At 40.5% G+C, this 26,559-nt stretch overlaps 1 long non-coding RNA gene across 5 annotated transcripts in view; it reads right to left on the bottom strand.

Moving 5' to 3' along the window:
• LOC102957224 overlaps positions 1–26,559 on the bottom strand; it is a 313,391-nt gene that overhangs the window by 225,424 nt on the left and 61,408 nt on the right. The window contains exon 2 of one of the 5 annotated variants that reach the window (XR_006215588.1): positions 746–817. The exons of the other annotated variants lie outside the window; for them this stretch is intronic. This is a non-coding gene — a long non-coding RNA (uncharacterized LOC102957224). The remainder of the gene's footprint in view (positions 1–745; positions 818–26,559) is intronic. 5 annotated transcript variants of the gene reach the window in all.

Below are 26,559 nucleotides of genomic sequence, written 5' to 3'. Positions count from 1 at the left end.
ATTTACAGTGACTATCTTACAGAATTCTCTCCTCCTGCAAGAAAGCTATTTATCAGCCTTTTTGTACAGAGAAACATGCCCAGGGTGAGCCAGCTAAGAAATGACAGTGTGGGTTATTGAGCCTCTATTAATCTCCTAACCTAGTGCTCTCAACCCCTACACAGTCCTGACTTCACATGTGTGCAGTATTTAGTTTCCAAAAAGGCATTAAAGCCAACTTCTAATTTTTCCCAATTTTATAGTTAGCATCCCCAGGAGTGCCAGAAGCCCTGTTCCCACTTGTGAGCTCTGCATGCCTTAGACAGAGATACTCAGCAGCCACAAAACCCACCAGGCTATGTCTTGCTACCTCACCCTAGTCAAGGCTGCTCCCTTGTCCTGGATCACCCTCCTCACGCCTCTCTCCATGCCATGTCAGCACCCCGCCTTTCAGGCAGACCTGTGCGCATCCAGCCTGCCCCATCATCACACCCTGGAGATCACTTCCTGCCCGCCTTTGCCTCTCACTCAGCTCAAGAAACACCCTGGCTCTGTTTGAGGTTCTTATGTGGGAGACTTCTCACCTCCACCAGATTATGAGAGCTGCCAGGGCAGAATCCAGGCACACAATAGGCCCTCAGCTCATGCATGCTGGACACGTTGATCAATGCATCTCCTTCCCTAGCATCTCCACTGAAGGCTAAGGTGCCCTTTCTCTCCTGAGCTACACACACAGCTCCAATTTCTCAAAGGAGCATGAGCATACCTCAAGTCCCCAAATCCTTGGTTGCTCATCTGCTTTACAGCATCACCCAAACTTTGAGTTTCTTCCAGTAGCCTGCATAGAAAGAGGGATTTCGTAAGCTGCCAACAGTATATTTTGTGCTCAAATTCCTCATTCACACAAGACCAGAAAAGAAAAACAAAAACAAAAACAAAAATCCATACTAGCCCCTGGAGTGTCTCAGCTTCCAAAAGAGTTGTTATTAGAAGATTGCCCTTGACTGAGACCCTGGAGAGGAGCTAGTGCTTCCCGTGGCACATGCAACCATGAGCAAAGAGCCCCTGAAGCATTGGGGCATAATTTTCTCTCTTAATAAAAGATTAATTCCCATGTAAAAGGCTGCATGGGGACCATCATTACTTGCTGGCAGGGCCGTTCCATTTCCCTGTGCCGTCTCTGACCTGTTCTGGAAAGCTGTATAATGTGCTGTCGGGGGCGTCATTCCAGAGATGGAGGAATGCAAATGAAACCAAGGAAGAGGTTGTGCAGACCTAGATTGAGACACCAAAGTTCTGCCCTCAGCTCTGACATTCCCATTTCCATTAATTGGTTTTCACTTCCACTTCCCAGACCATCTCAAAGAGGCTTTCTCATTCTCTGTGCCATGATCAGAGTGTTCTAAACACACCTCCACATGCTCTCCCTTCTGCCTGCTCACTCCCCTACTTTATAATTGGGCCAATTTCTGGTGGTGGCGGTAGCTGATACTTCTTGAACACTTTCTAAGAGACGGGCCCTGTGCTTGGAACATTACTGTGAGTTATAGCTTTTAATACTCTTAAATCCTGAGAGAGGCACCTGTATTATTATTGTAAATATATAACCAGTAATATTATATGTCATTATACATAATCAAATTAATGTTTATAAAATGTACAATGGAATGTGTGATTAAAAAATAATCATCTCTATTGTGCATCTTAGGTTGGAAAGATCATCCTGGGTCCCTCAGCTAATAAGTAATAAGCATTTCATTTAAGTCTAAGCTTTTCTAACTTTTTTAAGTTCTTGCATTTAACTAGTCTGATATACTACCTGTCTGTTCATCCTTCAAGGCCATGTTCAAATATTACCCTCTACATGAAGAGCCTTTTTGGTGGCAACAAAGGCGAGTGGCTTTTCTACCCTCCCTATCACACTTTTACATATATAACAGTAAATCTGAGTCTCATCAAGGCCTATTTCAAAATAGTGCCAAAATCAGATGAAATATTAGTCCCATATCAAGAAATTGTAGAAAAGAAGGAAAAACCTTTTTGCAGGCTCTTAAAAAGATACCAAAGTTAGGTTACATTCATTAAACCAAACGCCAAGGCAAAATATCTTAAATTTGTCATATAGTTCCCACCCACCCCCATCTGTTCTATGGTAGTTCTTCCCTTGCCCCTGTATAACAAACTTAGCAGGCCCCATGACGTGTCTGGTCACAATTATATCATCAAAATTCCTCATCACTTTAAATTATAATAGTAATTAAAATGTCCAATCCCTGTAACTGCAAAGGCCTACATGTAGAAAGGAGGGGAGATATTCAGAAGTTTCTTTTCCTGTCCAGCTCCTCCTTCTACAGCTCTCTAAGCTTGATGTCTTACTTTTCTAGAATTAGGACATGGGAAGTTTATACTAGACTGAAACCCTTGTAAGCTGCCTTTGTATTTTCCAATAAACAAGAGCAATGCATACTGTATATATTACATAAAACAATCATCATTATATTACATAACAATATATAATATAGAAATATGTAATATTAGATTTCACTAGTATTTTTTAAAATTTAAAACAGCACACAGAAGAAATAACAGCCATCCATAATTCCACCACCCCAAATGACCTCTGTCCACATTTTGGTGTACATCATTGATTACTTCTCCTTCGTCCATAGGTTTACACGTTGCATGTGTATGTTTAAAGAAGATACTTTCTCTAGATGGTCTTTTTGAAATCTTAGCAATGATCTTTCTCTGTCCTAAGATTCTTGAGTGTGATAAGTACAAAGAAATCATAAATCACCTGTTGATAACTAGTGTAACATCTTTGCCTTCCACAAGCGGTCATGTGGACAGGTTAAGGGCCTAGACCTCAGAGCTAGACTCCTTGGGGTCATTACAAATATCCCCCCCTACCTTCCCCAACTTAGTAACAGAGTACCATTCAGTAAATGAAATCAATTAATGTTTCTATGTATATAGAACAGGTAGTATACCAGACTAATTAAATGCAAGAACTTAAAAAAGTTAGAAAAGCTTAGACTTAAATGAAATGCTTATTACTTATTAGCTGAGGGACCCAGGATGATCTTTCCAACCTAAGATGCACAATAGAGATGATTATTTTTTAATCACACATTCCATTGTACATTTTATAAACATTAATTTGATTAATTAAAATAAAACTGATTAATTTAATCCATTTTCTGATCTGTAAAAGTGGGGACTGTTATAGTAACTGTCCTCATTTTCATTGGTAGTTGTGACGCATAAAATATATAAATGATCGTGTCTGTTTAATATTGTTTGAAGAGTGTCCAGGAAATGTAAAGTTCTCTATAACTGTCAGCTATTAAGACAAGGATGATGATGCTGATGCCGACATAATTACACAGTGGGAAACACAGTTCTCGGAAGCTCCTAATTAGTGAGATGAAATGAGTATCCCCGTTGAGCGCTAATCTATTGTCTTAATTCTTTTAAAAAGTCACAATAGGTTTTAATAAACAAGGTGGAACTTAGTAGGATTTAAATTCATTTGAGTCTGATGTTTGATATATATATGTTATTTTTCCTTGCAGTGGTTTTCCATTTATCAGGGGTTTTCTGGGTCTTCTTCATGTCCCCTAAAATCTAACTAGATGACAGTAAATTGCCCTTGTCCTAATAAACTAACCCTCAGAGAAGAGAAGCTACACATGAACCTCATTGGTGCTACCAGCACTGCAGTCCACGCACACTCTCGCTAAACTCGTCTCTGATCGGAGCAGCAGAAAAAAAGGGTGAGCCTGAAAAACCAGCATCATCCCCTCCTCCCTAATCACCTGCCAGTGGAGTGGATCCCCAGAGACTGGTGTGATTGGAACATCTCTTCTAAAGCTGAGAAGCCCAAGAAGGACTGGGGCAGGCAGTAGAGGCTAAGAATTAAGAAGTGAGAATTCTTCAGGTATCAGCTGGCAGGATGTGGTGCAGAGGGGGGCGGGGGGATGTATCAGGAGACCCTGAGACGCAGTTAATGATCATGAGCCTGGATGCTTCTATAATGTTGGTCTGAGCATTTGCATGTTTTTTCTTTCCCTTGGTTATTTCCTTCTGTTCACTGGGTTTGGCTTTTGAAACATGATTAGAAGTTTTTAAGGACTGTTTTTAAGAGCATTCCACAGACTATCATCCACATTGACTTAGAACAGCCAGGGTCCTGCAAGTGGCTCCTGGAGACACCGACATGCAGGTGGTCCCTCTACGTTAGTGGTTCTCTATCTTGGCTGCATAGTGAAAACTACCCAGGAAGCTTTTAAAAAGCCCAATGCCCAGGCTTCACCAAAACCAATTTCAATCAGGAATAGAGAAGGCGAGACCCAGGCATCAGCATTTGTTAAAAGCTCCCTGGCTTATTTCAATTAGCAACCAAGGTTGAGAACCCATGCAGTTGGCTATAGCTAAAGAGTCTAGCTCTGTCCAGACCAGTGCATTGTTTTCTATGTACCGAAACCCTAGATCTTAGATTAGGCCCTTGATCACAAGAGGAATCAGTGAGATATGGGAGGATTGCAGAACTGGTTTCATGGCCTGAAGGTTCTGGCCATGCTCTGTCCCAGCTCTGTCACTAACTCACCTATGTGGGTTTCGATCAGTTACCAAGCCTCATTATCCTTTGTCCATTCAGTGGGAATCATAATATTAATTTTGTAAAGGTTTTGTAAAGATTAAAGGGATGAGATGAAAAGTGCTAGCACGATGCCTGGAATATGATATGTGTTCAATAATTAATACATGTTGTAGTCATTATTTGCTAAATAACGTGAAATTTTAGAAATAAAAGCATGTGTTACTGACAGGGGGACAGTAATACCATTGTCACATACACAGGATAGCACATTTGAAAAGAATATATGTTCACACTACTGATTTATTTAATGTTAACACCTGTCTTTAAATTCATAAGTACTCATGATTATAGATATCAGTGTTCTAAATGGAGGAGGTATTTCCTATGCAGGATGTGATGCAGAAAGGGAACTGAAATTCAGTGGATGCATTCATTGTGTCTGCTGAAGACCTCTAAGCGATGTGGAGACATTATTGTATCCATCTTGGCAGGTATCCAGTGGAGTAGATAAGAATATGTGCTATCATCCAAGGACAGATCAACTAAGTGGCCCAAGAACTCCTGGAGTCATAAAATCATAAAATGTTTAACTTGGAAGAGATTATATAGTCCAATGACTTTAAAATATATATACTCTTAGCAGCAGAACACTTTCCTCAATAGAAATCTTAACTGTTAATGTCCAATATTTGTGAGTAAAATTCTGTTAAAGTGAGGCTTACCTACTTCACCCTGAAGGGTTGTTTGGAGTTCTAGTGATTCCAAAGAATACACTTCGAAATTCACTGACTGACTTGCAAGCAATTATGGTAGACTGTTACTTTGATAGCATTCAGCACAACTCCCCTCTTGGTGTTTTCGCTCTTGTGTATTCTCTTCCAGCATTGAGTATGGACTTGGCCATGTGACTAGCCATGACCAGCAAGACATTAGCAAGCGTGATGCAAGCAGATATGGTCCTGTTTCATGGTGTACTCACTCTTTGAACCAGTTGCCAGGCTGCAGTAAAGCTTGAGCTAGTCTACTACATGAGACTATGTGAAAAGAGAGACCATGAAGAAGAGCATTAACCAGATATATGAGTGAAGTCCTCTGGATCTTGCAGCCCCAATGTAACCTCTAAACAAATGCAGTCTCATGAGAAATTCCGAGTGAGACCAGCAATTGAACCACCAACCCAAGCCCAGATTATAGAATCACAAGGAGATAAAACGATTGTTGCTTTTAACCACTAAGTTTTAGGGTGAATGGCTACATAGCAACAGGCAACTGAAAAGTTATTTGCTAGAGCCCCTATTATATATCGGTATCATCTATCCCTGTGCCTTGCATTAAAAAAGTGCTTTAATAATAAATACTGAACTAACCTGATTAACCAGCAAGTAGAATAACCATAAATATAATCAAAGTTTTTCATTCTGAACTCAAAACCTGTACTAATTTACCTAATCCTGTATCAGCGGAACAGAACCCCTAAACTCTAGATACCCAATCTAAATTCCTTAACATTCACTGTATTTTGAGGTAGAAAGTGCTATTTTGGTCCCTAAGACCGAAGTCTCAATTCACAGCAGCTAAGAACAGGATGCTTCTAAACAAGGAAATAAGATACCACAATGTCCACGGACTTGTCTTAAAGGAGAGAGCCTCTCTCAAAACTTACATGCTCTTATTTTAGATAAAGTTCTCTTTTAATGTGGTTTTCTGAAATTCTGACCCATAATTGATTGGATGGAGGAGACATTTGAAGCAAGTATATTAAAACTTCAATAACAGATAAGAAGAAAATAGGAAAACTCCTTAAAAATACGGATAAAAGTATTCAACAATATTTTAAGAGTCTGGGCTATTTGGTGTAGATATTAACAACCCTACTCACCATATGAAGTATCACAATTGTGTAATATGCCAGAAGGACTAATTAGGTATCAATGGTCTTGAGATATCAATAAAGGTTTAATATATTCTGCTTGATAATTAGTATACCTTCCAACTTGCACAATACTGTAGTGTACATATGGTTGTCAATCTGCTATCTGTCTTTTTGGGAAAATTATCACTTCTACATTCCACAGCATTTCTATTTGTTCCATATGGTTCTGGTGGAGCTGAACTCCATGACCCTTAGAAAAAAAGTCCTAAACCCATTTCTGTCCAAATAGTGTATTTCCTTCCATAGGCCACAGCAACTGGTTCAGGGATGGGCATGTTCCCAAGCCTGCTTCTTTAGTTTTCCCCATGATTTTTTCTCAGAGTTATACAGAAAACTGTCCCTTTCCCCTGGATCTTAAGCTCTAATGAAGCCCTGAGCCCTGGTAGGTGGTAGGAATGGAGGTGCGCTCACTAAAGCCAACTCTCTTCCACATGCAGAGAGCCTTTCTTAGAACAAAGCTAAAAAGAAGTAAGAATTGCCAAGAAATTAGAGGAAAGCTCAGTGATGACTGAGCTCCTAAATCTAACTCCTGCCTCATGCTGTGAGCATCCTAGAGAGATGAGCTTTTACAAGTCACCTTTTTGCTTAAGTCGATTGCAATTTTCTCTTGGACACAAGAGACTCTGGAATAATAAACCCATTTGACAGTTTCTAAAATGCTTTCACGTTTATCACCCATTGGTCCCTAATGGTAATCTGCAAAGTGATCAGGGCAGTCGGATGATCCCCCACTTTATCAGTAATGAAAATGCACCTCCCGTGGATGACCTTGCATCATCTACACAGCAAATCAGATGTGGAGCCTGGCTGAAAAGTGAGGTTCTCTGACTTTTTAGTCCAGGAAATTCCCCATTTTACTCATGTCACAAAATTATTTTCTACAAACGTCTATTGATTAAATATTTTCAGGGATTAAAGCGGTAGAAATTCAGTTCTGTGGAATGCATCATTTCCCATTCTCAGTGGGGAACGGAAGCATCACTACCAGGGAGAGTATTTGAGAGGCTGCACCGTCTTTGGCACCTCGGCAACATTCAGGGATGACTCACAGTAGGAAAACAGGCTCAGAAAGTTTTAGGTTGGGTTGCTTGAATGCAGATCCCAAGATGAGGATTCTTGTGCAAGTGACTTAGTGCAGGTAAGCTTACATAAAAAGGCTAGCTAGAGAGGGATGCAGGATAGGGTCAGAGAAGGAGCCAAGGAAGGATGTGATGTCAGCGGGTGTCTGGCCTCAGCCTGATACCACTAGGAGTCTGGAGCAAAAATGGCACCAGAGTTACCTGTCCCCCACTGAGGCAAGGGGAACCAGTTTTGTGCCCTGATATCAGCCAGTCATTGGCTCTGGGCTGCCCCCATGCTGGGTTAAGGGACAAAACCTCCAAGCATTTCTGGGCAAAGCAGCTCCTCTCAACTGAGCCTATTCTCTTGAAAAGAAGCCTGGGAGCAACTCAGTACTCTTAACAAATAATACCTGTAGTAGCTGAACCCTGAGTTATGGAGAAATTTTAGGGTGGGGCACCAGTGTGTGCTAAGAAGCCTAGGAAGGGCTCAGCCTGAAACAACAGTTCTTCCCATAAGTTCCATGTGAAATATCTTATGCCACACAGAGGTTTGTTGGAATTCATCATATCTATGAGTGCCCAATCCAAGACACCTCAAAGCAGAGCTTTTGTGACAGAGGCTCTGACCTATATGGTTTGCCTTCACAATGGATCTTTGACTCTGGTCCTAGTGTCTCATCACTGCTACCATCACCATCCACACCTGGTAGTTAAATACTGTGCTTTCAAATCAGCAGACCACAGATCAGGTTTCTATAAGTGCACAGAAAGTTAGGTGGCTACTGGTGGATTTATTCCCTCTCTTTTCCCAAAGAGCATGGCAAGGAAGTTTATTTATTCTTAGAATTTGAGAGAATTACCAGGGCTGTGAATTGTACCACATAATATTGGGCTAAAAAAATTCACTTTTCTTTATTTGTCAGAATTAAATAAACTCCATTCTCCTGCCTGACTGATGAAAAAGTCCATCCATTGTTAAAGTTTAGTTTTCAAAAGATGACAGAATAATGCTTAGGCAAATATAAAATGAATACACATTGAAGATTTATTCAAGTCATTAATTACTGAGAGAAACAGTAAGGTGTTAAAACCAACCCAAAGAGCATTTGAAAAGATAGGTATTAATACCCCAGTTAATAAAGGCGGGTTAGGATAGGCTACCTGGCATAGACACAAAAAAGGTGAATGTCCAACAGGGTGATAAGCCATCACCTTTGAGGTGATCTGTTCCACTGAATGGAAATAATTTGCATTTCTACTGAAAAATATTTGTGAGATAGCATGTAGCTTCACTGAGTCTGGGACCTCTTATCAGTAGCAAACTGCAGGTTAAAGAATATGCATTTGCCTAACCCCTGGATGGGCCTGTGCCTCTGTATGACACTGAAAAAGCAAGCCTTTCAAATTATATCCAAATTTTGAGTAATTTTTATTAATAATCATCATTACTGAGTCTCTCTCTGCTGATTGACTCATGCAAAAATCATGGGTCTTTTAGAAGCCAGGAAACAGAGAAAAGGACAGGCCTTTGTCTCACTGGGATATCATCTTTACCAGTGTCCTTCTGTGACCTAATCTTGTTTTCAGGCCTCTGCCTTGGACTGCCTCATATGAGGGACAGACCCTAGGATAATCCCCAATGAAAACCACCTTCTGGTACCCCTGCCTTCATATAATTTCCCCTTGAGTGTGGGTAGAATCCATACCTTGACTCTAGCCAACAGAATATTGCAAAGGTGAAGTGATTCTGCAGATACAAATAAGCTTACAAGCCAACTGATTCTGAGTAAAGAGAAGTTTTCTAGGATGGGCCTCAATTAATCAGTTGAGCCTGAATTAATCAAAGTCCTTAAAAGGGAGACTGAGTCTGTCACATAAGCTGTTTCCTCTTATATTCTAGAAGACATGAACGCAGCAGACTTGTCACTAGTCAAGGGAACTGGTGAGTATTTAAATAGCATTACGTCTGGGACCATGATGTAACTTTCTTCCTGTCATTTTGGAAGCCCTCTGCCATGACCTGGGCTCTCAGACCATTAAACGGTTTCCTAGAAAATGGGAAAACATGCAAATCAATCAAAACCTGATTCCTTTTCTCATTTTCACAAATGTAAGCAGTGTTACCCCAGGTTTATCAGAAGGCTGAGGGTGAGGCTAAGGTGTGTGTTACTTTATTCTATTAGGGCATATAACACCAGGGAAGAGGAGAAAGAAGCAGAAAGAGTTGAGAATGAAGGAAGGAGATCTGATAAGAAGTCACTGCCAGTAGGGAAATTATGTACCCAGTCTTGGACCTGCACCTTTGAAATCCATACTGGTTACATCCCAGAGCTGGAATGTGATGGTGGCTGGGTGCAGTGAGAAAGGACAATTCATGGAACCAGTGGCTCCCCTCCCCAATAGTCCAAAGGCCTGCTTCCAGAGGAAGGCTGGTGGGGAAGGACAGTGTCAGTCCTCCCACAGTGGCACCACTTCCAACAGCCAACAGTGGAGAAACTGGAGAGAATGTGACTCTCATGCTTTCTCCTTTCTGCCTTTTTCAACAGGTTGAGTGTCCTAACTTCCCAGAGACTGACTGTTATTTCATCTATGCCCTAATTCTTTGTAAGAATTAAGCAGCACTCTTATCTTAAAAAGAAAGAAAAGGGGAAAAATGAGGAAAGTCAGCATTTCCCTTGCCTTTTCCAAATAACAGAGCTGAGCTGAGCTTCTCTGGCCCTGTGATCTTCCAGGACATTTTAGTCTCCATGAAAAATCTCTACTTCAGGATCTAGAGTCAGAACCATTTCCTGTGAATCCGTGTGGGGGAAGATTTGCCCCAATCATGGTGTAAAGAGAAGCATAATCTTCTTTCCAGAAAGAAGTTCTATACAGACAAGGAATACAAGGCAGTTCAATTACATTATAATTGACTCTAATTGGCCCTCCCACGGGCTGTTAAATTCTTATCTGCAGCCTGGTAGCACATTAGAATGCTGTTAACACCTCTGTCCTACCCGGAAGAGCACAATAGAAATGTAAAAAAAAAAAAAAAAACACTAAGCAGCTGAGCTTGGAAAAAGAAAGTTCTGTTGAGGTCAATAAAATGGCAGCCATTTTAGAAGCAGTTGCAAAGAGCTCTCAGGGGGGACTGTGACACTTCTGACTGTCTTCTAACTGCAGAGAAGGAAAAAAAAAGTTCTTTAGGGATTATTATCAAGCACTAAGAGAGCTTCTTAAATTAACGTACCTTCCAAGAAACTTCTCTACTTTCCTTCATTTGTTCAGTATGCACGGACTCCAGGCAGGTGCTGGGCACTGTGTTAGGAGTGGAGATACGGAGTGCAGATGACATATGTAGAGCCCAGCATAGGAGAGAAGGCTTGGTTAAGAAGACACCAGGACCCAATGATTGCTTAAGGTTGGTGAGAAGGTGTGTGTGCAGAGAACCAAGTTGGTGTGCTCCAGGCAGTGGGAAGAACAAGGGAGAAGGGCTACATTCAGAATGGACACAGCAGGAATGAGCTCCTGGAAAACAGGGAAGCAATCCCCCCCACCACACTTCTGTCTTCCAGAACAGCCTCCTGCAAAGAAGCACTTCCTCCATAAAACTTAGAGAAAACTCAAGATGACCTCCTTGTTTGCCTAGACCAGGCCAGACACAGACCCTGAAAGGAACAGCTTTGAATCCAAATGACAGCCCTGCCTTAGTTTAAAGCTAGGTTCTCTTTTCTGCTTATTATAGATCTTTGATAAAAAATACAATTGCTGAGAAGTCTGTTTTGCTTGCTGTTTGCTATGAGCATTGTGAGACCTTTCCTGATTGTAACCCGCTGTGTAGTAGAATGGGCTGTAAAACTTCCTAAATGTAGTCTGATATGTAATGGAATGAGTGATTGTACATAAACTAACCAGCATTTCTCGCTTCTGTAAACCTGCTTGCTTAGCACATTCCTCACCTACCCCCTTCCCCCTTTCTTCCTCCTGCCACAAGTAGAGGACAAAGCCTTCCCGCCAAAGGACAGACAAAGGACGCCCAATCAGAGAACAACAAATGTCCTTACTTTAAAATCAACTAATCAGGCCCCTCATAATTTGAAACCTCCCCTGTGCTATTTGTCTCTGTCTATAAAAACGCTATACCAACCCTGATCGTGGCCTCTTGCGTCACCGGCGACAAGTGCGCAGAGGACCAGGTTCGAACCTGCAATAAATGACCCTTGCCGCTTGGCTTTGACTTACGACTCTGGTGGTCTTTTGTGGGAGGTTTAGGGACTTCAGGCATTACAACCCTCCAAACTTCCCCTCCTGAAAATAGCTGTCTTCAAGGTAAAACACCCTCTGATCTATTGTCGTGTCCTGCCCCTGCCCTTCATCCCATGTCCCTCACACCCAGCTCTTCCTAGCCTTGTTCACTCTTCTCTATACAAGAAAAGGCCTTTTCTGCTTAACTCTTGAGATGCTGGCAGATTTTATGGACAGAACCTTCTCCCCACTGCAACAGCCCTTCTCCCCCTACCTTGAAATTATCCTTTAGAATAAAGCCTCCCCTTGCTAAGTCCTGATTTGTTTTCTATTTGACTCAAATGAGCATCTGTACTAGTGGTTCTTAATACTGACAGCAGTTCTTAAACTTGAGTTGAATTAGAATCCCCTGGAAGCAAGCCTTCTTATAACACAGGATGCTGGGCCATAGCTTCTGATTCAGTAGGTCCTGGGTGGGCCCTAGAATTTGCATTTCTAACAAGCCTCTAGGGGATGCTGATGCTGCTCACCCAGCACCTCGCTTTAAGAACCACTGATATAGAACCAGACAGGGAGAGGCAAGGGACACTGTCACCAGAGAATTAGGTAGAGGCCACAACATGAAGGACCACAGAGTTCACACTTTGAGGTCAGGCACTGTTGAAGGATGGAAACAGGAAGACACCTAATCACACCTGCCTCTTTGGAAAATCCTCTGTCTGAAGCTGGAAGAACAAATTGGAAGGGGTGAGAACCAGAGCAGCAGGCCTCTGAAGAAGCTGCTGCATGATCCTGGTGAGAAGGGATGGTGGCCTGGGCTGAGGTGTGGTGGAGAGCTAATGACTGGAGAGAAGCAAAGTCAAGTGGTATTTGGGCCAATGAGGAGAGAAGGGAATCCCTCATGGTCCCTGGCTTTGCAACAGTAAATGGGACCCCATTACTAAGAAAAGAAAGCTTGGAAGGGAAAGCTGAGGCTGTTGTCATCTGGAGTTCAGTCTGTTGGAGAGACCTGTTGTGAAGCTGTCCACTATGCAACTGGAGAGAGGGTTCTAGAATGTCAAAGTCTGGTCAAAGAGAGGACACAGAGTAAGAAGAAAAAGCATGGATGGAACCCTAGGGAAAAGCAGGCAGACAGAAGCCTAACCTTACAGCCAGTCCTCCAGGGTCACCACCAGTGCTTGTCTCAGTCCTTCCTCAACAGTCTTCTAATGCTCATACTCCTCTCACAGTTACATGGGACGCAACTGCCTTTCCTCCACTAGACTACAACTGGAGAACACTGCTATGCATTAGTTTTGCCAGATGTCCCACAAGGATTCTGATGTCAATTCCAATGTGTGTGCATGTGGACACGGGGGGTGTGTGGGGGGGTCCCCATACCACCAACCAATTCTCTGACACCAGCTGTATATCCTCCCATTCAACTCAATTCTGACCCATCTACCCAGAGATAGCGTCAGATTCCACAGTGTAAGGGCTCAGTGCCACAAGACTGCCACCTCCCCTAACTTCAGATACCAACTGCAAGTCCCAGTTGTTACCTGGACTTCTGACAAACTGGGTAGAAATCAGAGGTTCCCACGAACACCTTCTTGGGTTTGATTAACATGCTAGAGTAGCTCACAAAATTCAGGAAACCGGTTTACTCACAAGATTACAAGTTTACTACAAAGGATATTAAATGAATCACTAACTAGCCAGGTCAAGAGATACAAAGGGCAAGGTCCCAAACAAAGGAGCTTCTGTCCTTGTGGAGTCTGGGGCCTGGTTCAGTGGCACGTGGAAGTGTTCCAGTTACCCACCCTGGAAGGTCTCCAAACCCCCTCCTTTTGGGTTTTTATACTGGCTTCATTACATAGACAAGATGGCTAAATCACTGACCACTGGTGATTGATTCAACCTCCAGACTCTCTCCTTTCCCAAGATGTCACGGGGTGGGACTGAAAGTTGCAACCCTCTAATCACATGGTTGGCTCCACTGACAACCAGCTCCCATCCTTAGGTGCTTTCCCAAAGTCACCATTTTAACATGACAAAAGACACATTTATTGCTCTCCTCATTTAGGAAATTCCAAAGGTTTTAGGAGCTCTGTGCCAGAAATGGGAACAAAGACCATATTTTTTTTATGGTAAGTCATAATATCACATCCCATCTAGTGTTTCTTTTTCTTGGAGAAAGTATTTGACATAATCAACCACATTAATTTGTCAGTGTTTGTTTTTAAGATAAAGAAAGAAAGCAAATGACAAATATCAGAAATGACTTCTCCCCTCATTCCTTTCGTCTAGCATCAGTAAACAAACTGAAAAGTGACAGATGATAGACTGACCCAAGGATGAAGACACTGCCCAGCAAGCCCAAACCAGGCATGCAAATGGAGAATTCACACTTGCAAATGGTGCTCAAGATCCACCATATTGATTTCTTTAAAGGAAATAAAATGTAGCACTGTGCCCCAGAAACTGTTTGTCATATGGTTGTGCATATTTATAGAGAGACTGTTATATTTTTAGTTGGAGGGAGGTGGGTTTTTTCTCAGTTTCTATGGTAAATCACTTGTAAAGTCTGCATTTGTATGATTAAAGTAATAATGTTGAATTGGCCAATTTACCCAAGTAGGAAATGCACCGAATTGCCAGGATTTAAAATACATGCACCTTTTTACAAGCATAACCACACTAATAGAACAAAATGGAAGACGCTTTTTTTTTTTTAATTTACCACCTTCAGACATGAAGTGAAAGTCCCCAAATTCTACTTGCCTCGTAATTAAAGTCCCCAAATTCCACTTACCTCACAACTACCCTGGGGTAGTGGGTCTATATGCACTCAGCTTGGGAGAGTGGGAAACAGGATCCCTTCCATCATGACTCAGCTCATTTTAAACCCAGGCTGTCTACTATGCAGCCCACAAGCCACATATGCTTACTGAATACCTGAAGTGTGGGGAGTCCAAATTAAGAGGTGATGTAAGTGTCAAATACACACTGAATTAGGAAGAATGTTTTTGACATGTGGGGTTGAATAAAATATATAATTGTTAAAAATCTTGTCACTGTGTGTTAGTTTACTAGAGCTGCTGTTAACAAACTACCACTAACTGAGCAGTTTAAACAATTAAGATTCACTGTTTCATAGTTGTAGAGGTTAGAATTCCAAGATCAAGGCGTTGGCTACATTGGTTCCTTTAGGGGGTTGTGAAGGAAGAATGGTCTGTCCAAGCCTTCCTCTTTGACTTGCAAACAGCTGACTTCTCGCTGAGGTCCCTTCATGTCATCTTCCTTCAATGCCTGTGTCAAAACTTCTAATTTTTGTAAGGACAACTGTCATATTGGATCAGTGCCCACTCTAATGACCTCATCCTAATTTGATAACCTCTTTAAATAACCTATCTCCAAATAAAGTCACATTCTGAGGTACTGGGGTTAGGACTCCAATATACCTTTTTTGGAGAAGACATAATTCAACCCATAACACACTGTTTATTCTTCCTTTTGTTAAAAAGTAGCTTTTAGAAAATGTAAAATTACATATGTGGCCCCATTATTTTTCTAGTGGACAGCACTGCTCTGGAATTACTTCTCTTCCCACCCCCCCCACCCCCCCACCCCAGTCTGGTGGCAGAGAGAAACTGTGGCGGAAAGGCAATTATGAGCTTTCCTGAGATGCCAATCATCTGAAAGCTTACCACCCTACTGAATGACCGGATCATGGTTACCAGAATTCTGTGAGAAGTCTGAATCAAAGGTGACATTGGAATGCCATCACACTGAGAATTAACAGCAGTTTATTACTTTTATTCTGTTGGAGTTGGCTACAGAGAGTGGAGCTCACTTCATTCATTTATCCATTGGTTCACTCACCCATCTATCTTTCCATTTAGTCACCCATTCCCTTATTCATATTACATTTCATTCTTTCGGAGGCCCACAGTTGGTGCTTCCGGAATATCTTAAATATCTTCTTGACTAAAGTACAGTTTGGTCACGGCAGCTGAGGAAGATAGATTTTAAATTTTTTTTAATGTTTATTTATTTTTGAGAAAGAGACAGAGTGTGAGTGGGGAGGGGCAGAGAGAGAGAGAGAGGGAGACACAGAATCTGGGAAACAGGCTCCAGGCTCTGAGCTGTCAGAGCCCAACGTGGGGCTTGAACTCAGGAATGGCGAGATCATGATGTGAGCTGAAGTCGGATGCCCAACCAACTGAGCCACCCAGGCACCCCTGAGGAAGACAGATTTTAAATAGGAAGGTAGACAGCAATTTGAGCAGTGGAAAGATTAAAAAAAAGGAGGTCAGGAAATGTAGGGATGTATGAGAGCAAGAGAGAGAGACCAATAATCAGGTTCTATCCAAAAGTTTCCTCCTCCTATTTCTTATGAAACGGTTAGATATTTTTTTGAGGAAAGTCTGCCCAGAAGTTAGATGTGAACTCTTCTCACTATGCATTGTTCCTGTCAGCACTTCTTGGCACCTCATTAGCATTCAAGGCCTGTGGGAATTTTTGCTTTGCAACCAGTGAAAAGGAAAAGAAAAAAATAACAGCATTGAATTACTGGTTAGGAGGGAGCTGTTACCAATTCCTGTTCTTTTTCACCAAGTCAGGGAGCAAAATTATTCTAATTTCACAAAGGCCTGGGAGCCAGGCATGATAGTGATGGGATTCAGGACATGCTACCCCAAAATATGGCACCTTGGCACACTGAATATTTTTAGCTGAAGGAGTTTGAGAAAATAGCAGAAGCAGGAAGGTCACTGTGACTCTTCATCCCAACTTCTGTCCTGAAACTGGTCATAAAACCTTCATGTGAAAGGTGCTCTCCCTATGCCCAGAGGAAAGGAACATCCTTATCTCCTAAGACAAAGAGACACAAAGAAGAATCTAAACAGACCAGCCTTGCTAAATCTCCCTCAGTTTACTATGCTATTTCTATAGGACTATCTACTCTTCATCAGACCTAACACAAAAATGCTCCAGTTTTACTGTTTCTTCAGGTCTTCATTTCTTTATCTTGTCACTTAAGTTCTCGTGTCACATAAAACTTAAATAAGTTTGTATGCTTTTCTTCTGCTAATCTGTCTTTGTCAGTTTAATTTTCACACCTAGCCAGGAACCCTCAGAGGGTTAAGGAAAACTTTTTCCTCCCCTCCAATAGATTCTTGAAAGTAAGGATGTCTGATTTTCTTTGTGCCTGAATTGACGATAAGTTGTCTCCTGTGCAAAAATCACATGTGGGCTCTTTCCCTGGATACACAGAATGAAGTCTTTTTAACAAGGTTCTGTTGAGTTGTTTGCATTTCCTAAAAGAACCCCTTGGAGACTGAGTTACTCAGAACTAAAATTAACTGCAGCCCCTCGCTTCCTAGATTCATAATAACCCTGTGCAGCAAAGGGAGACGTTGGTAGGCATCCTAATCTCACTGGATTGACCTCTTTACCATTCTCCTTATCACTATGGCAGAGCACATTTCCTTCCTAGGGACTAGAGGCAAAACTATTCCAAGTCGGCAGAATTGCCTGGAGGAGATAAGACTGTATTGCATTAACCTTCCCACCCAATATGCTCCCAGCTCCAAGAGGAGGGAAAACAAGACTCAAATTAATTTGGGTTATTACTGACATACTTAGGGTGTCTCACAGATTTCAGTCTGATTCTCCTCTCCCAGGTTTGGACATCTCCAGAAAAACTTTCTCTGGGACAAAGGGGCAGGTAGGTCATGTAGATTATTTCAGACTATCTAAGATAAAGGAGACAAATGTATCTTGCAGTAACTGTCCGCCACATGACTTACTCAAATGCTTACATGAAAGCATTGTAAAGGTAGACCACAACCAGAGGTCCTAAGTAGACCATGGAAGAAGGACTCGGCAGAGATAGATGGTCACACACAAATGCCACACCTAGTGTGTGGTACCTAGTAAAGCTGAATTAGCCATAAATCATTTGGGCAATAATATATTTACCTTGTGCATGGTGAATTAATATCAGAGAAAGGACATACTATCTCCCAAACCAGAAACAGGAAAAAAACAGAATGACTGCCTTACGCTTTTCCCTGTATTATCATAATGTAACTGGCATACTGAAAAGCCATCAATCTAGCCACTTTGTACTACTGCTGATCATTTCTTGCTGTAGTTCATTGAGATCTATCTTGCTAACATATCCTTGTTCCAGGCCTCCTTTGTAAGTGAGAACTGTACTTTTTACAGTTGGATTCCTGCCAATTCCTGTTTAGGATCACATGTGGTAGCTTCATATTTCATTTAATTGATAAATCAAATTTAATTAATGACCTCTGTGCATCTACACCATTTATCTTGTAGCTTTCTAGCCCCTCCCACTCTCTCCCTGGGTTTGGCTACATGACTTACACAGGCCAATGGGAAGTTAGCGAAGTGCTTGCCCATTTCTGCTTCCTCCCTGCTTCTCTGTAGTTTCCTGTGATAACAGGCACACATACAGGTTGGCCTGGCAGACAGAGGTGAGAGACCCTGGTCACATTTGGGGAAGAGACTTGACTCATGTTAGCAAAGGCCCCCCATCAACCTGCCAGTACACCTCAGAAAATGAGCAAGCCCAACTCAAAGACAGCAAATCTCCCAGTCAACCCACCAATTTGTGAGAATTTAAAAAAAAAAAAAGATTAATGCTTTAAGACACTGAGTTTGGGGTGATTATAATGCAGCATTATCGTAACATAGGTAAGAGAAAGGAAAGGTGATAAATGAATATTTGATTTGTTTTATTTTGCCAAATAAGAATTAATAATACATTTTGCTAAATGAGAACAAATACCTCTTGCTATTGCAGAAATAATTTACCATTTGACAATTCTATGCCTTGTGCCAAAATCTGACATTCCCTAAAACTTGGCTTGGAGGCTGGGAATATTGAGGGGAACTGTCCCACCCCTCCCCTGAGATCTGTAGGTGTCCAGGCAGGAGGCTGTCTCCTGGGCCTTGGAGTATGGCAGGATCAATTTCTTCCCTCCTGCAGAAAGCAGGGTCTCCTCTCTTGGATTTCTGACAGCCCCATCTCAAGCTAATCCCACGCGGGCTGCAAGAAATCAAGTTTGTATGCTTGATATTGTATTAATTGTTTTCCTCTAAAGCTATAATAAATTTGCCTTTCTCTTGTCTTTGAAATAAAGTGCAGCTGTGAAGCTTTTAAGCTGAAAGAACGTTGATCATCCAATCAAACAATTTTCTTACTTGCAGAAGGATCTTTCCCAAAAGAAAATACCTGGGCACTGGTAATTCATTTCCTTTAAAGGCAAAAAGCAGAGCTTCCCTGTTTGAGGCTGGTTAAGGGGAGCAGAGTGAAGAAAACCTCTCTCTTAAAGTTCTTCTCTTTCCTTCCCTCACATCCCCAGAGGAGCCTTATGGCACCACAGACACCCCTGGATTAGAGCTTCTCAAACTTTAACAAGTACAGGCATAGCCTGGAGTCTTGTTCAAATTCAGATTCAGTATCTCTGGATTGGGGCCCAAGATTCTGAATTTCTCACAAGCTCTGAGTCGTGATGTAATCAGCAGACACAGGAGCACACTCAGAGTGGCGAGGTCCTAGAACACTGCAGAACAACTCAGAAAACACTGACTTTCTGAGCACTTCCTTTTGCAGAGAGGGAATATGACTCTAGGAAGGTCACATTTAATGTCAAGGCTGACATTCCTCACACACAGATCAGTGTTTTCTCTTTCCCATCTCTCTATATGACCCCAGGTCCCCACAGGTCTCTATCACACAATAAAAGTACTAGTTAATAAAAATGCTGAACTAGACATACATGCTTTTTCTTTCTGCTAAAATGTTTTAACTCACCAAAAGGATCTCTGATTTTAAAATCAACTAGCTCCAAGAAATCTGGCAGACTAAAAATATATGCAAAGACTTTTAGTTTAAAATAGCATCTGTCACAACTTCTTACATACCACTAAAACACATATAAATACACAGAAGATAAAATAACCAAAACAAAACAAAATGATCAGATGACCCCCAAATGAAGAGTGCTGAGTGACCTAGCTCCAGAATTTGGAAGGAATGTCCTGTCTGTAAAGTCATTGAAAGTAGATTGTTTTCTACATGACACAGAGCAGCTCTACTTGCTGGGAAAAAAGAGGAGGAAAATGCCTCCCACCCAGCTGACCCTGACTCATAGAGCCTTGGCATCTAACTCCCAAACAAAGCTGGCAGCCCATTTAGTGAGACGGCCACATCCCACAATTTGAGTAGGAGACATCATCTAGTCCAGATAAGTCATCCAAGATAGGTCAACTGGACTCAGAGAGACACACATTAGCATTAGCTCAGGATTCAGCTTTGTCATGAGAAAGGGTATCCACTGCCAACAAAGTGGGCAGGATGCTGAACTTAGGCCAACCTGCAGGCTCTGGTCCCTGACCAGGGTCCAGAGAAAAACCTCCCTCAATCAAGAATAAACACAATATGCCAACATATGATCTCTTAAGAAATTCTGGAGGTCAAAGGAAAGAGGATTTTAACCTAAAAGCTCAGAGGAAGAGCACCATAAAAACAAAAAAAAAACAAAAAAAAAAAAGAATTTTTGACCTTCTGTGCCCACTCTTTATTCTGGTTTTACCTTGTTAAGGAGTCCTTTCTTTAACCCCCACCCCCACCCCAGATTAAAGTAGGCCTCTATTATATACTCTTGGAGCACCCTGTGATTTTGTCAGTATATAATTATTTGTGTAATTATTTCGTTTAATGTCTATGACTAATAAACGTGCTACTGAGCATGAAAAAGGTGTTCAGCAAATAATTGCTGAATGAATGACTGAATCTCTGTTGACATAGAGGCTGTGCCTTAGTCTATATAAAATAGAAACCGAAAGCCATAATAATGACAACAAAAGATGGAGATGAATATAGAACCTCAGAGTAAGGTACAAGGAAGTGAGTTGAGACAAGGTGAGTGAGGAGATAGGAAAGGATTTTAAGGACACTGACGTTGGAAAATCTAGTTAAAATCCTCACTAGAAGTTAAGAAAGCAGATTCAACATGACTGAATATTTAATCTGTAATGGGGCAGAGCTGGGAAGGACAGAATGGAGAGATTTTTCTCAGGATTTAAAAGAAAAAGATGAAAACAACATGGTAGGAAATTTATATATAAGGAGCTAGAGCCTAAGAAATCTAGTTTAAGAGTTATAGGCATATCTACTGATATAAAACAAAGGAGCATCAGAACCAAATGCAATAAAGACCAAATTTAAAAGAGAAAGAAAGAGTTCAAGAAGGTACCCAAGTGTGATGGTTTAAAAAACTCACACATTCCAATAAAAACAGACAAAAAACAGAAAGAAAGAAACCTACAACTAGGTGCCTGCTGGAGGCATTTTTGCATGACTAGAATACAAAACCAAAAACAAAAAGTCCAACAAAACAAGTGAGAAACACAAGTTACCTCAAAATAAAGAAAAATAAGTGCCAGCAAAAAAGGGAGGAAAGACTAGAAAAGACAAGTCTTGCGAAATCAGTAATTTTATACCCAGTCATTATTCGTGAGAAGGAAGAAAAATAAGGTCTTAAGCATGCAAGGCTTCAGAAATTATATCAATCCTGTACCCCTTCTGAATAATATTAATAATAAATTACCAAAAGTTGACATCCTGCTGCATGAAAGATGATTCAAATTAAAGTGTCATGTTTTATTGTTCAAATATACACTTGCAATGTAAATTTAGCAGTCATAAAATGGTATGCATAAAATACCAGCTCACCAACTGCATAAATTAAAAACCTTAAGATGAAATGGTCAGAATTACAACCAATGGAGAAGATTTTGAACAAGAGTTTTAAAGTTTTGATAGATGAAGAACACAAGAGGTAAATAAGTGCAAAAAGAACTTAAATAAAAATTGTAGGGAAGTACTGAAATACAAAATCTATAAACAAAAAAATGTACCTCTTTTTCAAGTTTCTTTAAAATCCTTATAAAAACTGATCATGTACTAAACAACATCAACAAAACTTTGGAACTTGTAATTAACAAAAATTACATTTGCCACATTTTCTAGCACAGATGTTTTAAAACTAGAAATTGCTGGTAAAAGTTTAAATAAGACAAAAATAAACCAGCCCTTTGAAAAACATGAATTTTGTCATAACTTTCATTGAGAACCGGATATAAGAGTGGGAGTTTTTACCTTAAACTATGTGGTCTCAAGTTTATTTTACAATACATCAGTATAAATAGAAAATATATATGTGTATGTTCATCTTAATGTAGACCACTGGATATTCAGGTGCCCCAAATCCTGTAAGGTGATTTGTTAGCACTCCATCAAAGACCACACTTTAAGGATAATTACTCAAGTTCTGCAGCAATGTTGATCTCAGAACAAAATCTAAGGTTTTGTGAATTAGTGTAATTTATGTCAGAAATGAATTTTGTTTAGCAAGTCGAACAGTTTCTTTAACCATCACAATGGATTTTAGAAATGAGTTTATACTGGTGACATTAACAGTGCTCAGGGTATTTGGGTTGGTTAGACATATACAAAAGCCATCCAGCCCTGTGTGTGCACTGGGTATAGCATTCAAGGTATCCTAGATTCTACTCAGTTAGGAATGGTACCCTAAGCTTGATTCATAAAACAATTCAACATTCAGTAGATAATGAAAAGGCTTCTTGGTTGTCAGAGTCCTTGTATGCTTTAGCTACAACTTGCTGACTTTATCGTGGGTGGATATTTTATGGAATATTCCAGTATTCCAACATTTATGGAAGGTACTATTAAATCACCTAAAAATAGAGATGGAATCTTTATTGAGCCTGCAGAATAGAGTATGTGGACTCCCAATTTTACTTGCTAATAAATGTGTATAAGGGAGGCAGAGATAGCTAGATCTGAGATTTGGCTTCATTGCAACTTTTTAGCAGGTCTGTAGAAAGGAAACTTATCACCTTCTCCATTAGGGTGGGCTGCTGAAATCTGTCTCAAAGAATAAACTGCCTGAGTTTGACCTAATCAATTTAAATCAGTTCCCAACAGGGCACAGCAATGCCTCCATTATACCAAGTTAATGGCCCATTTTGACCTAATATAGGGACTTCTAAGTACAATAGCACAATTTCTCACCTCACTGATTCAGGGTGAACTATTAGGAACAGTGATTAGTATACTGATAGCTATCAGGATAAGAAATGCAGCTATTATGATTAAGGAACACATTTTCTAATTTTATTTCATTTAAATTAAACAAATTTAAATAGCCACATATGGTTACTGGCTACCATACTGGGCATCATAGATATAGAACATTCCCATTATCACAGAACGTTCTGTGGGGGTGACATCACAATCAATAAGGTGATAACATGACGTCCTGATACACTGTTTCTCTTAATTCATAACCCCAATATTAGGATCTCTGAATTCTCCTTGTTCTGTAACTGTGTATTCCCTTCTCACTCTGATTCTGGATTTGGTTATATGACTTGCTTTGGTCAATGAAACAAGAGAAAATGTAATACAAGCAGACTTTCTTGCCCTTTCTTTTGTGCAATCATCATGAGAACATGCCCACACTAGTCTGTGGAAGAGACTTGAGAAGAGACAAGAAATGGTTATGGTTTTAAACTACTAAGTCTCGGCATGGCTTGCTATAAATGTCCTGAAGTATTAGTCACAAGCAAGCTCAACTGTTGACCCAGCTGTTAAACTCACTTGGTTGAAAAGAAATAAATGTCTGGGAAAGATTAGGCAGATGAAGGATGGTGTTGTGGACTACATGTTCATGTCCCCCTCAAATTTGTATCTTGAAACTAATCCACAATGTGATGATGGTATTTGTTGGTGGGGCCTTTGGAAGGTGATTTAGTTATGAGGGTGGAGCTTTCATGATGAGATCAGTGCCCTTATATTCAGAGACACAAGAGAGCTTCCTTTCTCTCTCTCTCTCCTCCCCTTACCCCTCTTAACTCCCACCATGTGAGGAAATCAGGAAGATAGCACTGACCAAGAACTCAACCATCCTGGCACCCTGATCTCAGACTTAACACACTCCAGAGCTGTGAGAAATCAATGGTTATTTTTCCAGCCACTCAGTCTGTGGTATTTTGTTATAGTAGCCAGAACCAACTTAGATGGTATGCTTTATTCGTCAGGTAGGTACATTGTCTCAACCAAGGTAATTTCTTCTTCTTCTCTACATTTAGAGGGATACCTACAAAGGAGTTTCTGATCCCTCCCAACCCAATTACTTATTACTTTCACAGGAGGAGCTGATAATCAGGCGTATCAAAGCATAAAATATTTACTGGATCAGGTATTGTAAGCACAGGAATTGTACCTATAAAGGTCCCACTCATTCTCTTTTCCTTCCTATTCTCCACCAAGAAGTTCACTTTACTTGTCTTCTCTACCTGTCACCATACTATAAGCATACCATGAAAAAGGATATAGAGTAAGTAGGTAGGCCTACTTTCCAGAGGTAAGCACCATCCTTGCCCATGTGACTGACAAGAAAGGAGGTATCAGAATCACTTCATTGCAAATATATCTCAAAATTTCCAAAACATTATTTAGATTCTGAACATAATCAGGTACCAACACATTCTAAGCCCAAAACTAAAACCAGCACAGCTATCAACTGAATATAAGATTAAGCTATCTGACACTTGAATGACATATATTAACAACATTGTTCTTTGTTTCTCTTATGGCTTCTGATCCTTGTATGCATTTTTTGCCTGTTTAGATGCCATACAGAGAGGAAGAATAAGAGGGGGGAAAAAAAAAGAATAAGAGAAAGTCAACCCCTCATAGCTTATTAAAAAATAACTTGAGTTGGGGCCCTGGGTGGCTCAGTCAGTTGAGCGTCCGACTTCGGCTCAGATCATGATCTCACAGTCCATGAGTTTGAGCCCTGCATCAGCCTCTATGCTGACAGCTCAGAGCCTGGAGCCTGCTTCAGATTCTGTCTCCCTCTCTCTGCCCCTCCCCAACTCATGCTCTGTCTCTCTCTATCTCTATAAAAAAAAAATAAACTTAAAAAAAAATAACGAGTTAATTTAAAGTCAATTGTGGCTATTTCCCTTATTCTATACACCACATTCCTTAATAAGTATCTAATAGGCAAAATTTTAGACACCATAATTAAATACGTTTAGAAAATTGTTATAAAGAGAGGTGTTGGGAAAAGAAGACATTAATAAATTGTCTATTCTTGGAGAGTACACACTTAAACGACTTCTAGTTCAGGTTGCAAAAGTGATTAATATGAGCAAAATCACTTTAAAATATTGGTGTTATGACAGCAAGAGGAGCAAAGGCACAGAGGTGGAGAAAATATCTTCTTAAATGAGAAACTTGAGATAGAGTTTATACCTTTAAATACACTCAGGCTGCCTACAATCAAAAAAAAAAAAGGCAAAAAGAAATCAATTGAAATCCCATATAAAATGTTGGAGATCCAAAGGGTGCGATATATCAGACGTTTTTGGAGTAAATGAAAGAGTTTGGGTTTGGGTTTTTTCTCACTCCAATGTGAGAATGTAAATTTGGAGCAAAGATATTGAGAGTAACACTCTTCCCTAGAGCTCAAATGCTATTAGAATATGGTCTTCCTGAAGGAGGGGCCAACATGACAGAGAAGTAGGGGGAATCCATACTTCCCGCGTCTCTCAAACAAACAAGTGTAGAAGCCAAAGGACTTTGAACACCAGAGGAAGGAAAAGAGATTAAATCTATTAGGAAGAAAATTGGAAGGCTGGAAAAAAGACAGGACTCCTCCAAGGAATAAATCAAAGCACACCTGATGGAGGGTCCAAAGTATTACTACAAGTAGAGTAATAAAATAACCAAAGTCACAACAACAGAGAGCAAGTAACAATCCCCGAAAAAACACCTCCTGAAGGGCCAGGCCGTGGACAGTGTATGACTCCTCCTTTAATATAGCAGTGCTCGCAGGTGCAGAGCACACAGCAAGCTTTTAAAATGCATAAGGGACAGAAAACTAGCCAAAATGACAAAACAGAAGAATTCTCCTCAAAATAAATTCCAGGAAGTAGTGACAGCTAATGAATTGATCAAAACCGATATAAGCAATATAATGGAACAAGAATTTAGAATAATAGTCACAAAATTAATCACTGGGCTTGAAAAAAGCATAGAGGACAACAGGGAATCTATTGCTACAGAGATCAAGGGACTAAAAAATAGTCATGATGAATTGAAAAATGCTATAAATAAGGTGCAAAATAAAATGGAGGCGGCCACAGTGCGGACTGAAGAGGCAGAGGAGAGAATAGGTGAATTAGAAGATAAACTTATGGTAAAAGAGGAAGCTGAAAAAAAGAAAGATTAAAAAAATCCAGGAGTACAAGGGGAGAATTAGAGAAGTAAGTGATGCAATCAACTGGAACAATATCCATATCATAGGAATTCCAGAAGAAGAGCAAGAGAGAGAAAGGGGCTAAAGGTATACTTGAACAAATCATAGCTGAGAACTTCCCTGATCTAGGGAAAGAAACAGGCATTGAAATCCAAGAGGCACAGAGAACTCCCTTCAGATGTAACTTGAATCAAACTTCTGCATGACATATCATAGTGAAACTGGCAAGACACAGGATAAAGAGAGAATTCTGAAAGCAGCTAGGGATAAATGGGCTTTAACATACAAAGGTAGACACATAAGGGTAGTAGCAGACCTATCTACTGAAACTTGGCAGGCCAGAAAGGAATGGCAGGAAATCTTCAATGTGATGAACAGAAAAAAATATGC

The sequence above is a fragment of the Panthera tigris genome, chromosome A3 (assembly GCF_018350195.1).
Source record: "Panthera tigris isolate Pti1 chromosome A3, P.tigris_Pti1_mat1.1, whole genome shotgun sequence".
Classification (NCBI taxonomy): domain Eukaryota; kingdom Metazoa; phylum Chordata; class Mammalia; order Carnivora; family Felidae; genus Panthera; species Panthera tigris.
The sequence above is the reverse complement of the archived record's forward strand: the minus strand, read 5'-3'. Positions and strand labels throughout refer to the sequence as shown.